This window comes from Macaca nemestrina, chromosome 2, assembly GCF_043159975.1.
Source record: "Macaca nemestrina isolate mMacNem1 chromosome 2, mMacNem.hap1, whole genome shotgun sequence".
NCBI classification, from domain to species: domain Eukaryota; kingdom Metazoa; phylum Chordata; class Mammalia; order Primates; family Cercopithecidae; genus Macaca; species Macaca nemestrina.
Window position 1 is genome coordinate 195617052 of NC_092126.1, and position 18009 is coordinate 195635060.

General features: G+C 32.7%; 1 long non-coding RNA gene across 1 annotated transcript; it reads right to left on the reverse strand.

Annotated features, from left to right (window-relative positions):
- Positions 1-1546: 1546 nt before the first annotated feature.
- Positions 1547-14913, reverse strand: LOC139362088 (uncharacterized). The gene is made up of 3 exons (XR_011620427.1): positions 14818-14913; positions 14100-14256; positions 1547-2075 (listed from the first exon to the last, which is right to left on the reverse strand). It is a non-coding gene; the product is annotated as an uncharacterized lncRNA (long non-coding RNA).
- Positions 14914-18009: the final 3096 nt, after the last annotated feature.

Here is an 18009-nt window from a genome sequence, read left to right on the forward strand (position 1 = left end):
GACGCAATGTTATACAATGTTTTTCAATGATAATAAACAAAACCAATATAAAATGGTATATTAGAACTTTCAAAATAAAAATAATGCAATTTTTAATAAAATCAAGTACTGCTAAAGTTCAAAAAACTAACTTACATACAATAATCTTATCAACTCAACAAATGCCTTAGTAAATTAATTGTCAAAAAGTCATACAATTTCATCTAATTACTTATGCCTTAAGTATCTGTAAATGTGACATAATACTAGAATGCCTTGTATATACATAATTTACTAACTCTTTAAGGTAACTAGTGAACTGTCAAGGAAAAAAGAATAACAATCCAAAGTAAGAAGATATTAAGAGACATAATTACACCTAATCTTTACTACAATGGAAATCGCTATTCTCTATAATCCTAAGGAAGCATACCAAAAGGGCCTTTTATTAATAACTTAATAAATAAATATTGCTCCTGACAATACCACCAGTCTGGGGGTACAATAGGACAAGTAAATGATAATATGTCATATTTTCTATAGCTCTGCTCTTACCAGTTATTATCATTGGGTTTTGTCCCAGTCTCTTGCTTAATAAAGGTTAAAAATTCTGGAAAGAGATTAAAACCTTCTGTTTTTCCAGTTTCTGTAGTTTTCCCTATCTTCCTTCTATCTGTGGTATTGATTGAATCATCTAAATTATCTGTATGCATAGAGACTCTGTTGCCTTACAATGAGTCCGTGAAGCACAATCCTATGTTCTGCTTCCTCTAAATCATGCATTCTGAGATACAATGTTTACTCCCTACTTTGTATTCCCTATTAGTCCTGCCCTAAAGCCAATGACGCATTTACCCAGATGTTAGTTCTATTGTATAACCAAAATTGTGCAAGTCTTATAGGACTATGGGAGAGGCTGTTGTGCAAACAAGTATCATTGGCATTGAAGTGGTGATGAAACTGAAAGGGTGTTAGATGTTATACCAGTCAGAATTCTCTAATTGCAAATAATGGAAACCAAATTCGTGTAGCTGAAGTTGTAAAGAGGAAGCACAGATAATTCTTCTAGCAAGTCAGCACTAAATTGACACAGCTTAAAGAAAGGTTATAGTCTTTTACTTGCCCTTTTTATATTCTATGTTTATCTTGGTGACTGAGGGCAGGAGATGATAATTGGTGACACAGGTAATAATATATATAACGTTCACTGAAACCATACTGTTTGAAGAAGCATTTTCAGGGAAGAGTACATTGAACTCAATTGTTATGTAGGGAGAAAGGAAACAACTAAACCAATGTGTGAGTAAAATGTATGAACAGATAATCATAAAGAATAGCAGGGACAATATAGTAAGTAAAATCAAATGATGCAATAGGTCACTCTAGGTTTATTAGATACAATTACAAAAATACGTTATTTATTTATAGTCTGGAAAGTTTAAATAACCAAAATATTGGTCTCTTAAGACAGAAAGAAATTATGAAACACCAATCTAATAATATTAATAATCACATTTGAAATATCTTGTATGTTTATTGTTCTATTTAAGTATCCTATTTCTCCTTTTTTTATGTTTTGTTACCTTTTTTTAGGAACAAAACAAAATTCTTAAATTTTGTTTTTAAACTTGTTACCAACAGTAGGCATCTTTCTAAACTGAATTCCAGTGATCCCTGCCTCTTTCTGATATTCATGCTCTGGTATAATCACATGCCCTTGAGAGTGACCAACACCTAATGCATTGCTAACAATAGCAGAAAAACACAAAAGTGATTAGATGTCACTTCTGAGATTTATAAAAAAGACTATATGCTGGGCATAGTAGCTCATGCCTGTAATCCCAGCACTTTGGGGAATAAAGGCAGGGGATTACTTGAGCCCAGGAGTTTGAGAGCAGCCTGGGCAACGTAGCAAGACTCTGTGTATACTAAAAATAAATAAATAAATAATTAATTAACAAAGCATGGTGGTGTGTGCATATAGTACTAGATATTCTGGAGTCTGAGGCAGGAGTATTACCTGAGCCTGGGAGGTGGAGGCTTCAGTGAGCCATGATGGAGCCACTGCACTCCAGCCTGGGAGACAGAGCGAGACCCTGTATCAATAAATAAATAAATAAATAAATAAATAAATAAATAAATAAATAAAAATAAAGGCTGTCTTCAGTCTTGTCCCCACTCTCTTTCTAACTCTTCTTGCTTGCTTGTTGCTTATTCTAATGAAGAAAACATCCATGTTCTAAGGTATCCCATAGAGAATCTCATGGCGAAGGAAACAGAGTAAGGCCACTGAGAGACAATCAACAAGAAGCTGAGGCACTAGTCTAACCTGAGAAGAAAGGTATCTTAACAACAAGTTATGAGCATTGATGAAAATCCGCCCTCACTTGAGGCTTGATATGATTTCAGTCCCATTTGGCACCTTCGTCACAGCTCTGAGAAAAACTTATATATATTTAGGGTGTAGAATGGTATTTTTGATACATGTAAATATTTTTAAATGATTCAATCAAGCTAGTAAACATCCATCATCTCATGTACTTGCTATGCTTTTTGTGATGAAGACATTAAAGACCTACTTGCTTAGCAATTCTCAAGAATATAATGCATTATTCATAACAATAGTCACCCCACACAAAATAGATCTTCAGACATTTTTCTATCTTTCTGAAACTTAGTATACTTTGACCAACATCTTTCCATTCCTCTGATCCTTCTCCTGCTCTACCCTTACCCTTGGTAATTACTGTTCTACTCTCATCTTCCGTGAGTCTGACTTTTTCAAATTCCACACATATGTGGGATTATGCAACATTTGTCTTTCTCTGCCTGGCTTATCTCACTGAGAAAAATGTAATGTAGTGTCCTCCAGTTTTATCTATGTTTTTGCAAATGATAGGGTTTTCTTCTCTTTTGAGTCTGAGAAGAATTCTATTCCACTGTGTATGTCTATGTCTGCATTTTCCCCCATTAGTGATAGTTCTGCTTTCTGTGTTTCTTCAGTTACTGGCAGTGCTATGGTTTGCATATAATTTTTCCCCACAAAACTCATGTTGAAGTTAATTGCCAATCTAAGAGTGTTGGGAAGTGGTGCAGCCTTTAAGAGGTGTTTGGATCATAAGGAATCCTCCCTCATGAAGGTATTAAAACAGTCTTGTAGTAGTCAATGAGTTCTCACTGTCCTGAAGCTGAATTCGTTACCGTGACAGTGGGTTGTTATGAAGCAGACTCTCCCTCCTGTTTGGTCTCTTTGCACACACCAATTCTCCTTCTGCTTCTCCGTCATGTTGTGATGCAGGATGAGGCTTTTATTGGAAGCAAAACAGATACTGGTGCCATTCTCTGGATTTTACAGCCGTCAGAATTTTGAGCCAAGTAGATCCCTTTTATTTGTAATTTACCTAGCCTCAAGTGTTCTGTTACATCAACACTAAAGAGAATACAACACGTGGTCAACCAGGATTTAAAAATATTTTTTAAAATTCATAAATAAACAATTTATGTTTCACATTGAGCACCAATTTGGGTAGCTGGTAAAATCTTATGTGGTCCCACCCTTACTTGCCCAGGTCATGAATGATAACTTTATGCAGTGTATCCACACTGTATATGCTCCCTGCCAACTATTCTATAGCTAAAAAACATAGTGTTTGGGGTTTGATATGATCCACAGTCTCAGGTAGCCACTAAGGAGCCTGGAACATAATCCCTGTAGATCAGGGCGATAAGGCTGGACTACCATATATATATTACACTCCCCTACACACATATAATATGCCATTAAATTAGATAACCTAGAAGAAATGGATACATTCTTAGAAACATATACCTTACCAAAACTGAATCATGAAAGATTAGAAAATCTGGACAGACTAATAACTAGTAAAGAGTGAATCACTAATCAAAAGCTGCCAAGAAAGAGAAGCCCAGGACCTGAAAGCTTCACTGCTGAAGTCTACTAACCATTCAAAAAAACAAGAAACACTAATATTTCTTAAGTATTTCCAGAACACTGAAGAGGAGACAATACTTCCAAGCTCATTTTACATGATCAGCATTACCCTACTTCTAAACCCAGAAAAGGATACTACAAAAAAAGAAAATTAAAGGCTAATATTTCTGATGAACAGAGGTGCAAGTCTTCAACACAATACTGGTAACCACATTCAATAACACATTAAAATAATTATCCACCATGATCAAGTGGGATTTATTCTTTCATGCAAGAGTAATCAAACATATGAAAGGAATAAACGTGATATATCACATTAATAAAATTAAGGATATAAATCATATGATCATCTCAATAGATACAGAAAAAGGAATTGACAAAATTCAACACTTTTTTATTTTAAAAACTTATAAGAAATTAGATATATAATAAATATATTTCAATATAATAAAGGTCATATATGACATATTAGTAGCTGATATTGTATTGCACAGTGAAAAGCTGTAAACCTATTCTCTAAGATCAGAAACAAGGAAGGATGCCCACTCAAGCCATTTCTATTCAATATAGTACTACAATTCCTAGCCATAGGAAGTATGTAACAGAGATAAAAAGTATTCAAGTTTGAGAGAAGTAAAATTATCTCTGTTTGTAGATGACATGAATTTATATATAGAAAACCCTAAAGATTCCATCAAAAACCTAATAAAACAAATAAATTCAATAAAGTTGAAGCATACAAAATCAACATATAAAAATCAATAGCAGTTTTATACACTAAGAGCAAACTATCCAAAAAATCAAGAAAGCAATCTTACTTACAATAGCATCAACAAAACCTATAATACTTAGAAATAAATTTAACCAAGGAGATGAAGCATTTGTGCAATGAAAACTGAAAATCACTGATGAAAGAAATTAATGGAGACACAAACAAGTGGAAAGACATCCCACGTGCATGAATTGGAAGAACTGATATTGTTAAAATGTCCATACTACCCAAAACAATCTGCATATTTAATGCAATCACAATGACAAAGTTACAATGACATTTTCATAGAAATGGAAAAAAAAAATCTAAGATCTGCACAAAACCACAAAAGACCTGGAGTAGACAAAATGATTTGGGACAAAAAGTATAAAGCCGGAGGCATCACACTACCTGATTTAAAATCATAGTTTAAAGCTATAGTAATCAAAGCAGTATGGTACTGGCATAAAAACAGACATTTAGGCCAATGGAATCAGGAGAGTTAGAAATAGATCCAAATATTTACAGTCAATTGATCTTCAGCAAAGGTGCCAAGGACATAAAATTAGGAAAGGACAAGTTCTTTAATAAATGATGTTGGAAAACCTGAATATTCACATTGGGAAGAATAAAAATGGATCTTTATCTCACACCATATTAAAAAATCACTCAAAAAGGGTTAAAGACTTAAACAAAAGACCTGAAACTCTAAAACCACCAGAAAAAAATCATAAGGGACATAGATCTTGGCCTTGGTCTGGGCAATGAAGTTTTGGCTATGACCCCTAAAAGACAGACAACAAAAACAAATATAGACAATCAGATTATATCAAACTAAGAAGCACAGCAAAAGGAAACATTAACAGAGTAAAGAGCCTCCTATGTAATGACAGAAAATTTTTGCAAACCATACATCTCATAAGGAATTAATATCCAAAATATATTAGGAACTGAAATAACTAAATAGCAAAAAATAGAAATAATAAATGTAATAAATGGGCAAAACACCTGAATAGACATTGCTTAAAAGAAAATACTTAAATAGCCAACAAGTATATGAATAAATGGTCGACATCTCTATTCATCAGGGAAATGTAAGTTAAAATTGCAATGAAATACCACCTCCCACTTGTTAGAATGGCTATTATCAAAAAGACAAATGATAACATGTGTTGGAAACGATGTGGAGAAAAAGGAAGCTTTGTAAACTCTTGGTAGGAATGTAAGTTAGCAAATCCATTATGGAAACCAGTATAGAGGTTCCTCAAAAACTTCAAAGTAGCACTACAGTATGATACAGCAATCGTATTTCAGGACACATATCCCAAAAATATGGTATCGGTATGTTGAAAAGGTATCTGTACCCACCCTGTTTCTGAATTGGTATTCATAATAGCCAAGATGTGGAATCAACCGCATATTTATCAGTTAGTAAATGAATGAATGAAAAATAGTGCAATATATGCACAATATAATATTAATAAGGCCAAATAAAGAGGGGAGTCTTTGTTATTTACAGCATCATCATATTGTTTATACATGTTTCTAGTAAACAGCCTTCATGAAGTTCTTTTTTTTATTATTATATTTAAAGTTCTGGGATACATGTGCAGAACGTGCAGGTTTGTTACATAGGTATACACGTGCCACGGTGGTTTGCTGCACCCATCAACCCATCATCTACATTAGGTATTTCTCCTAATGCTATCCCTCCCCAAGACCCCCACCGCAACACAGACCTCAGTGTGTGATGTTCCCCTCCCCATGTCCATGTGTTCTCATTGTTCCACTCCCACTTATGAGAATATGCAGTGTTTGGTTTTCTGTTCCTGTGTTAATTTGCTGAGAATGATGGTTTCTAGCTTCATCCATGTCCCTGAAAAGGACATGAACTCATCCTTTTTATGGCTGCATAGTATTCCACGGTGTATATGTGTCACATTTGCTTTATCCAGTCTATCACTGATGGACATTTGGGTTGCCACCAAGTCTTTGCTACTGTGAATAGTGCCACAATAAACATACATGTGCATATGTCTTTATAGTAAAATGATTTATAATCCTTTGGGTGTATACCCAGTGTATTGGGTATTGCTTGTTGAGTCAAATGGTATTTCTGGTTCTAGATCCTCGAGGAATCACCACACTGTCTTCCACAATGGTTAAACTAATTGACACTCCCACCAACATTGTAAAAGTGTTCCTATTTCTCCACATCCTCTCCAGCATTTGTTGTTTCTTGAGATTTTAATGATTGCCATTCTAACTGGCATGAGGTGATATCTCATTGTGGTTTTGATTTTCATTTCTCTAATAACCAGTGATGAAGAAATTTTTTTCATATGTTTGTTGGTGGCATAAAGTCATCATTTGAAAAGTGTCTGTTCATATCCTTTGCCCACCTTTTGATGGGGTTGTTTGTTTCTTTTCTTTTAAATTTGATTAAGATCTTTGTAGATTCTGGATATTAGTTCTTTGTCAGTTGAATAGATTGCAAAAATTTTCTCCCATTCTGTGGGTTACCTGCTCACTCTGATGACAGTTTCTTTTGCTGTGCAGAAGTTCTTAAAACAGTGTGTGTCTTTTTAATAAAACAATCCATTCACTTTTTAAAGCAACAAATAAGATTTAATACTTTAATATTATATTTTTCAGGAAAGATGATAAGATTTACAGTTTAAAAATAATAGAACAAAGGTGGAAAGAAAAGGCAAGTGGCCACAATCTTTTACAAGCATTTTCATGCCATGTTGTCAGAAAATATAATTTGGTCTAACTTCCTACTTCCTTATGTAGCCACTTGCTTTGTTTACTACCTCAGTTGACTCTTGGAGTAAGAAACATTTCCAGTGAGTATCCATACTTTGAAAAACTTTAATAACACTTTAAAATGTTGCTCTGTTGAAAGCATCTCTTATATAAAAATTGTATTTTAATTAATAAATTTCTACTCTTTTTATCATTAATGCTAGATTCACTGCAATACAAATAAGTGCTATGTTTCATTTCTGTTTTAAAAAAATTGTATGGCTATTCTTATGACTTATTAAATTGCCAATATCTGCTCAAAAATATTTATTATGCAAAATGGCAAGCAATAATCATAGAAAGAATAATATAGTAAATGTAATATTTAATAGTTATTAACATTTACCATGTCTTATGTATTTTTTTCTGTAGTGTTACATACAAATATATACATACAGGTACAGAGATAAATAGCATAGCAATTACATATGTAACTTACTATTTACTTGGAACTTGTCAGAAAATGATTTGAAAAATATTACTGACATCATAATATTTCATCACTAATTCTTTAGCATGCATCTATTTTTAAAAGGTACATTATCCTGTATTCACATTATCAAATATAAAAATACTGAAATAACATTTTCTCTCTTCATTGACAGTATAATCCTATACTCGTAAAACTCTAAAAACTCCGCCAAAAGGCTCCTAAAACTGATAAATGACTTCAGTAATGTTTCAGGATACAAAATCAACATAGAAAAATCAGTAGCATTGGTATACATTAAAGATGTTCAGGCTGAGAGTCAAATAAAATCAAACTCAGCAATAGAAAACCAAATACCACATGTTCTAACTTACAAGTGGGAGCTAAACTTTGAGTACACATGGACAAAAAGATGGTAACAATAGTTACAACAGAATACTAGAGGAGGGAGAGAGAGAGAGGGGTGTAGGTTGAAAAAGTACCGATTAGGTACTATGCTCTCTACCCGGATGACAGAATTTGTACCCCAAACCTCAACATCATGCCATACATTCGTGTAACAAGTCTTCACATGTACTCCCTAAATCTAAAATAAATTTGAAATTAGATTTAAAAAAATCACCTAGATCCCAGTTTGTTTTTTGCTATAGAGGTACCATTGTTCTTGCACATATCAATAAACAACTCCAGGAAATATATTTTCGTTAAAATAATTCTGCCTTTATGTTTACATTTCCAATCAACATAACAAAGTTCATTCTTTTTTTAAGAATTTTATGTTATTATATTTCAAAATATTGATTCCAAATAATGCCATTTGGATGTTATGTTTTATTATATATATATCAGTTTAATATTATTTTTATATATACATACTTATATATTTACATACCTGAATAAATTCACAATTTGAATAACGTAATAAAATTACTAAGAGCAGCTTACTTACGTTTTTTGTTTGTTAAGAATATACATACCTTGAGGAAGGGTAGAGGATTAGGAGCTAATAGCTAAGGTTACAGGGTTTTATTTTGATGTGGTGAAAATGTTATAAAATTGTGTAATGCTTGCACATAACTGTGTATATATTAAAAACTATTGAGTTGTATACTTTGGGTTAATTGTAGAGTATGTAATTATATATCAATAAAACTGTTGAAATACATCCTTTACATTCTTGCTCCCTTTGAAATCAGGCAAATTTATTTTTAATTTTTAATATTTAGTTTTGAGAATTCTTTATATATTCTGGTCACAAGCTCCTTATCTGATATACTATTTGCAAAGGTTTTCTCGCATTGCATGCCTAGTCTTTTCACTTTCCTGATGGTGGCCTTAACTTTTAAATGTTGATGAAGTACAATGATCTGTTTACCCATAGTCATTTATGCTTTTGGTGTAGTATAAAATATCCCCTAAACCAAAATCATAATGATTTACTCCTATTTATTCTTGTAGGAGTTTTAGAGTTTTAGCTCTTACAATTACATCTATGATCCATGTAGAATTTTTTTTTTTACAGGATGTAAAGAACATGTCAACATTATTGTGTTGCACATGGTTATTCAGGTGTCCATGCACCATTCCTTTCTCATTGGATTATCTTGGCATGCTTGTGAAAATCAATTAATCATTAATCTAATTACTTACATTAATGATCTAATTAATTAATTAATTTCTGGGCTCTCAATTTCATTCCATTGATCTATACATCTACCTTTATTCCAATATCATGTTGTGTTGATAGCAGTAGCTTTGTGATAAACTTTGGAATTGGGAATTGTCAGTTTCTAACATTGCTCTTTTTCAAGATTTCTTTGACTATTTTGAATCCATTGTACATACATATTGTCAAATCAGCTTATCAATTCCTGCCAAAAAAAAGGCTAGCTAGGATTTTGACAGGGATTATGTTAAATTTATACATCAATTTGGAGAATATTGTCATCTAAATAATGAAGTCTCTCATGATTTTTGAATGTGGGATGTCTTTTGTTTATTTATGTCTTCTTTCATTTCTTTCAAAAATGTCTTTTAGTTTGCCATTACATTTTTCAGGGCTTTGCTGGCTTGGAGTCGTAGATTTCTCAGGCATTTGCATTGTATCTTCCAGAGAATATTTTTTGCCTTGGAATTATAGCACCCCTCTTATATTTTCAATACAGGTTAAATCACATTTTTATTTTTTATTTCTCATGAAATTTTAGTGGAAAGAGACATGAAAGTGTGTGTACATTTTGTCATGATGAACCAGAATGCTTTTTATTTTAAAGTTTTTCTCCAATGTTACCTCTTCAGTCAACTTTCCACAGATCTGACCTACAGTTTGTATGTTTCTGGTGTGCATCTTAACATTTTTAGATCTATATTTGCACTATAATATTAAAGTACATATCTTTGTGGCTGTTTCTCCTACTTAGAAAGCTGATATCATGTTTTAATTATTGTTGGATCCTTATAGCACAACATGATAAAAATATATAAATGGAAAGAATGTGATAATCTTATGGCCAATGTCTTGAAAAGTATATCATTCTATATAAAAAGTAGTAAATATTTAAAGCAGATACAGCTTTGTAATTCTATAATATCATATTAATATGTTCATAAGTAGAAAGTTTGCATGTAATTGGTATAGGTCTGCATCAAATTAAGTGGTAACAAATGTCAGTGTTGTTCGGAGCTGAATGTGTGTTTCTCCAAAATTTATATGTTGAAGCTCTAAACCCCGTACCATAGAATGTGCTTGTATTTGCAGAAAGGACTTTCAAAGGTGATTAAGTTAAAATGAAGCCTTAGAATGGGCCCTAATCCAATCTGACTGATGTCTTTATAATAAAAAATCAGGACACACAAATAGATGCCACCACAGATGCGTGGACATAAAGGAAAGACCATGTGAGGGCGGAGAGTAAAAGCAGTCACACCTGACAGCCAAGGAGAGAAGCCCCGGAAGAAACCTACCCTGCTGCTGACACCTTGATTTTGGACTTCCGGCCTCCAAAACTGGGAGAAAATAAATTTCTGTGTTTACACCACACAGTATATGGTATTTTGTTATGGCAGCGCTAGCAAACTAATACAAGTGTCCAGAAACAGTAATAAACAACCATGATCATCTGTTTATGTACTGTTTGTAGCTGTTTCCAGGCTCCAAAGGCTGAGTTGTAGTTGTGGCAGAAATTGTATGTCCTGCAAGTCTAAAATATTTACTCTCTAGCCCTTGACAGAAAATATTTGCCAATTCCTGGTGTAGGGATTGGGGATATATGTACATTAGTAAAGAAATTATACAGGATGATGCTATAATTTTTAAATCAGATTTTAAAAATGTTTTGAGTATTCACTAGGGAAACCCAGTGTATCAGTAACGTTTTTAACCTCTGTAGCATGAGAGAAAGAAAAAAGAGGTTCTAAATAAATTAGGGTTGCAGAGCTTTAGCAGCACATGTGTACAGTAATTTATTAATCAAAAGTACCATTACGTATCATAGCAAAACTGACTATTACTTTTATAATAAAACTGAAATATTGAAAGGTTAAGAATAAAGTTCCATGAGTTAGTTCTGATGATGACATATCTGGAGTCAATAAGCCATGTTTCAAACTGAGGATATTTTTTCAAATAATTACTCAGATAAATCCAAGTAAATATTGTATTCAAAAGCTAAAAATAAGATATGTTAGATAAAGTCAGATTAAGTTGTGTTAATTATTGTAAATAATTATTTACAGAAGCAGCAGTGATAGTGGTATTGCTACCATCAAGTGGTTCTTATTTTCTTGAGAGTTGGAAGAAGTGCAAAATAATGTCAATGTCAGTAAATAAAATGTCATTCCAACTTCTTTGTTGAAATTTGGGAAAATAACATATTTCTCATGGGACTACAGTAGGTGTAGAGAATTGCAAATGCGTAGGCCTTCCAAGAAGAGAAGACTCTACAAGTCCCAAGGGAGGGAGGTGCATGATAAAAGGAAGCTTCCTTGCCAAAAGTTGTTGGATTTGGTTTCTGCAGCTCTATTCAGAACAAAAACAAATTGTAGTCAATAACCTGGGTCTCCCAGCAACACAGACACACAAGAGAATGAAAGATTACATTTCATGAACTCACTCACAAAATTAAGTGTACAAAGGAAAACATATAAACAGGTAGAGTACCACTGTATTCTTGTGTTCTATGAATGGATACCCCTACTCTATGCCAGGTGCTGTCAGTGGATCTGAGATACAGCGAAGGAGACAGGATCCTTGTATTCATGCAGGTCATAGACTCATAGAGGCTATATGGTAGTCTAATCAATAAAGTTACTAATATAATCATTTCCTTAAAAATAAAAATCATAACATTTTAGTTTCCTAAAAGTACTCTATGAGATAAATTGTTTAATATTTTTTCAAGAATTATCAGAAAGCAAAAAAAAAAAAAAAAAGTTTCTAACCCACAGAAACTCTTAGAAGACTATCTTTTTTAGAAAGTCCTAATATCTACTTTTAAATTATCAAGAATATAGCTAGTAAAAAATACTTTAGAGGTAGAGAAACATAAAAGAAAACTACCAAATCACGGATTTAACCAATTTTGTATGCTTGAGATTTTTAACATTAGTTGCTCAGCACAAGTGGAATAACAGTACCACATACATCATATTTATTTTTTCTATATAGAAGTAAAAGTATAATTTCATAGGAAAACGGCATCCAATTTTATATTTCATAATGTGTTCCCTATAGATCCATCAGCTAGAAGCCAGAACGGGTGAGATGTACACATGACACAAAGTGGAAAGTGGGAGCTTCAATTGTGATTACCTATTTTGAAATGTGGAAATGGTGGTAAAAATGAGCTTCTCACCTTCGATGTCACATATTCAGGTACTTCATAACTTCTCTAAATGTGCAAAGTAAGTTATGCTCTAAGACTGAGGTAATTTTCTTCAGATTCCATTCATTACAATTAAATGGACTGAATACATGTATAGAAAGCTCTTAGGGGAATGTCTAACTCAAGTGCTATAGAAGATGCAGAAACTGTACCTTTGCATTCCTAGCTGGTACAAGGTTGACAGTGCATCAAAGTTGTTGTAATTTGATACTATGTGCTTGTTTTAATTGTAATAATTTGATATTTATTGATTGTAACTTTTTCACTACTTCCAACTCAGGATATTTGTTTGTCGTTGTCATGGTAAGATTGCCAAATTTACCTGAAACAGAACCTAACCTTATATCCTTAAAGCAATTCCTTCAACTAAGATTTAAATCCACAAGCTGGGTACAGTGGTGAACACCTGTAGTCCTAGCTATTAGAGAGGCTAAGACAGGAGCCTGAGCGCAGGAGTTTGAGTCCAGCCTGGGAAACACAGCAAGACACTGTGTTTAATTTAAAAAGGAAAAAAAAATAAGGATTCAAATTCGGATGACAGAGCTGTGTCCTATATTCGTCACAATTGTTCTCCCTAAAATGACAAAGTTTGCAGCTCCTTATCTTTTTTAGGTAATAACATCAATAGCAATTAGTAAAACACAGGTGATGTTTAATTTACCTGCTCTTTATTTCAAATTATTTTTCTATTAACTTCATTTATCTATTTAATTATCTGCAATTAAGTAGACATTTAATCATTTTACCTCTTTTTCATTTTGTTAATATAGATTATTGCCTAAAAAACTTGTAAGCAAAAATCCTACCAAGACCTCCAATTGGAAAATTTGAAATCCCATTTGGTGATCTAGAAGTACACTTTTGCATGTAATCAGAAGAAAGAAAGAAAATAAGAAAGACAGAAAAATAATTAAGTAAAAGAATAAAGAAGAATGAAGAAGAAAAATTATTTACAAAGTAAGAAGGAGATAAGAGGGAAGAGATAGAAGGAAAAAACAAAAAGAATAAAAATGTTTAATATTTGAGAAAATCTAGCACCTCACAGAAGAGTTCATTTATATTAGGATAAAAAAAAAATAAAAAATGTTAAATGGGTATGTAAGATAGGAGTCAATGTAGAGTAACCTATCACAAAAGTTAATTGGAACAAATTTATGTTTATTTAAATAACACCTAGAAATATACAGTTATGCCAGATTAATAATTCTAAAATTTTAAATGTAACATTTAAATGTAATTGTTTAAAATATAATTAATCCATTATATTTATACATATTTATTTTTCCAATTGCTTACCAATATATAATAGTATATCTCATATTGTAAAGTCAGTCTTGTTTTTCCCCTTCCTTCTCTTCCTCTTTTTCTTTTCTCTCTTCCTTCCTTTGTTTTTTTCACCACCGTTCTCTGTTTTCTTTCTTTCTTTTATCCACCCTTATTTATTCTCCCCCACCTAAGAGGAACATAGAAATCACAATCAGACCCACAGAAATTGCTTAGAGTATGGTCAGCAAATGAGGAACACATTTATTGATTAGCTTCTTTGAAATATCATCTATTTATATCTTATAAATTCAAATTTAATTATCTATCTTATAGAAGAAATTAGACAATTATAAACTTTCTAAGCATTAAAACAGACATCTGGTTATTTCCTTGAGTATTAAAACATCCTAGATTTTACTTCATACAGGGAATTCTGAATCATTTCCTGGACTTAAATAGATGTTTTCTCATGTTTCTTTATAATCCAGGTTTATTTATGATCACAAGAAGTTGATGCAATATTAGTCACTGACAAGCTTCATTCACCCTACTGTATGATGGAAAAAAGAGTCAAGCTTTGCCTATGACATTTTGTACTCCACGAGCCTTACACTTTGCTCTAGGTATGCACAATGGAATAGACATTATTTTTTTCTTTTCCTCAGGCAGTATATTTCATGAAAAATTCATTTCTTCCATCTCCCACCTCTCAGTAACTCTGTAAGAAAGGTAGACAAAAGGAACTGACCTTTAGTCCATTTGAATGACTAGTCCTGAACTGTTGGCTTGCTGTTTTCTGCTTTCACTGCGAGTGTCCTACCTCTTATCCTGACTCTTGCATACAAATTTAGCTGCTATCTCCTGTTGTGCTTCACTCATACCAATTAGGTTCTCCACACAGACCTCAGTCAGTGGCTATTTTTGAAGTAGGTTGAGTTCGAATTCCTCAAAAGACTAGATTACACATGTCTCAGTTTTTCTAACTCTTTAAATGGAAGCACTGAATTAAGCAAAATACTATTGTTCTTAAACATAAAAGGAAATGCAACAAGCCAGGAAATTTAAAGTTAGGAAATTATCATCATACTGCATTACTCTGTCTAACAATGATTACAGTTACGAGATCAGGAATGGGTAACTGTGCAACGGCTGAATACATAGACAAAAAGTTAAAGAAAGGAACAAACAAAGAATGCCAATAAACATAAAAATTGTAGCATGTTATTTGTGAATAAAATAAAATAGATACAAAATAGTATTAATATAATCATAATATTTACTCAGCATTTTGTATACCTCCCTTGGCATTTTTGGGTCACTGCCAGAAAACACAGGTGTTTATAACTATGACAGTTTTTTTTTAAAAAAAAAATGCATCTAGGAAAAAAATGGACTTAATTCCATTCATCAAAAATTATTGATATGAAATTTCAGAGACGGACATATTTAAGAAAACATTTTCAAACTTTAAAAGGCTATAGTAAGATATCTAGGGAAGGAGTTGAAAATACAGATATGAGATAGTTATTAAAATTCAATGTAAAGGGGAAAACAGTTTATTCTGTATTTTACAGTGCTCATAATGGAATTTGAGACTGGTTGATAATATTTAGCCTGAAATAACTACCTCTAAGAGTTGCTTTTCTTTCTTTCTTTTCTTTTCTTTTTTTTTTTTTTTTTTTTTTTTTTTTGGTTTATTGAGATGCGCTGTGTCATTATTACAAAACATGAAGAGAGCAGACATTTCACTTTGTTTCAGAATTCTTGTTTTAATATTATGGTGCAGAATTAGTAGTATTATCATTCATGGGTTTTTCTAGCTGTCCAAAGAGCTACACTTTTAGGTTTTCTGGTATGAACATCAGAAAATAAGATGGCCTGATCTTTCATTTAATTCATAAGAATTATAAACTTCAGGAAATCTATTTTGGCCTAAGATTTTCCATGACTTACATGTGAATAAAAATAGAGGGATTTAACTGTCATCTCTTTGCTTATAGATAAATCCAAGTGTATTAACGTGGCTCACAGGGCCCATTATGAGCTTGTGCCAATTGATCTAACCTGTCTCCTTTGCTTCCTCTCTCACTTAACACCTGTATGCCTCAAATACAAAATTTTCACAAGGCCATATTCTCATTTCTTACAAAAGAATTTTACATCCTTTCTCTTTTAAGAGAAAGGCCATTTGATGGTGAGCTTGGACTCCATTTTATCAAGGAATTCTTCTTAAGTCTCCAAATACAGCTTTTTGTTCCTTCTTTTGGTTCCCATGGCTTTCTGCATTTAAACTATTGTTATTCTTCATTTCATCTCTAGCAGGATATTTAATTGTAATTTTTGTTTGTTTGTTTTTTGGTCATCAGTAAAATTTAGCATAGCTCTTGGACCATATTTTTCTGGTTTATTTCCCATTATCTGGTTTCTACCATGCCTGTCTGGATAGCACTCTATTTTGGCCCTGACACAATTTAGTTCTACCTCTTTTCAGGCTATCTACATTCTCTCTGTTCTCCTTAAAGCCGCTCATCGGGTTTAATGGGTTTCTCCCTGCTTTCTGTACTCCATGACTTGTTTAGACTTCTAATTTGCCAGTAGATAACACTGGTTAAGATAGTCTAATACATTAAAAAATAAAATGACAGAATTGTGATGTTGGAAGGGAATCTCAAATGCTCACAATCAAAAATAAAGTCCAGAAATGAGGAAGTACAGAGTGATTAAAGTAAAATAGTTTGAGATATTCTCTTTACTGAGGATGTTTACATCTGTCTTTGATCAAATAATAATATGAGAGAAAGAGATTTCAAATAGAAGGAACCTAAGTATTATATAGGCTAACTTGTCCATGGTCTCAGAGTTGTGTTTTCAATACTAATCAATATGCCCCAGAGTCCATGCTGATCTCATGAAGAATGATAAGGAGAGAGTGATTTTCGTCAATTAAAATGAAATCATTTTTGTAAATTAAATTATAAACTATGTTGTTAAGAGTGAATAAGTGATAAATAAATGAAAGCCGCACGCATGGATATCCTGTGGAAGAGTTCAGTGATGAAAAAGATGATGATGACATAAAGACAGTAAAGTTGAATGATACTTAAATTTTTTGTACATAAAGATAAAAGGTCACCGTAAAGGTAAAATTGAAGATGAGACAATGCAAAATATTGAAAAAGCAAGAGAGTAGGAGGAAAAAAAGAGAGAAATAGAGCAAAGTGAAGGGAGAATACTATTTAACTTGGGCTTTGAATGGACTTTAGTTTCGAAAAGACTTACGTGAAATTCAGGAAGAAGCCAGGAAAAGGAAAACGGATGAAAGAAGCCACAAGCAATTTAGAAACAGAGAAGAATTAATGATGACTTTTTCTGTATGTAACTCATGAGGTCTACTTTGGGAGAAGGATTAATAAGGAATTCGGGAGGCTGAAAAATTGGAAAAATTTTGGAACATAATCATAGGTCATGACAAATTCCGCAGACAGAAAACACTTTTTAATTTTGTTTATCCCACACATCACAAACCTCTCTGGCCATGAAATTAAAAAAAAAATAATAATAATCTCTTTTTTTTTCATTTTCACTTTCTTTCTCTCTTTCTCTCTCCTCTTTTTCTTTTTTTTTCTCTCTCTCCTCGGAAAAATCAGTAGTCCATGAACTCCATTATGAGAAATACTGACATTTTGTATCAAAGTTATGCAATTCAAAATTATTCACATAATGCCCCTAATAATCATAAACGAAACTTAAGTTGCCTTCCAAACGTGGTATGCAATGACTATTTTCAACCAATCATCCTCTGCCATCTGAAAACCACTACTGTAGTAACCAATCATTACAAAGGTTAAACCAGCTCTTCATTTTTGTTTTATAAACCATCCTGCAATGGCATACCTCTGAGCTTCCTCCTGCCACTTTTGGTTTGATATTTCCTGGCTCC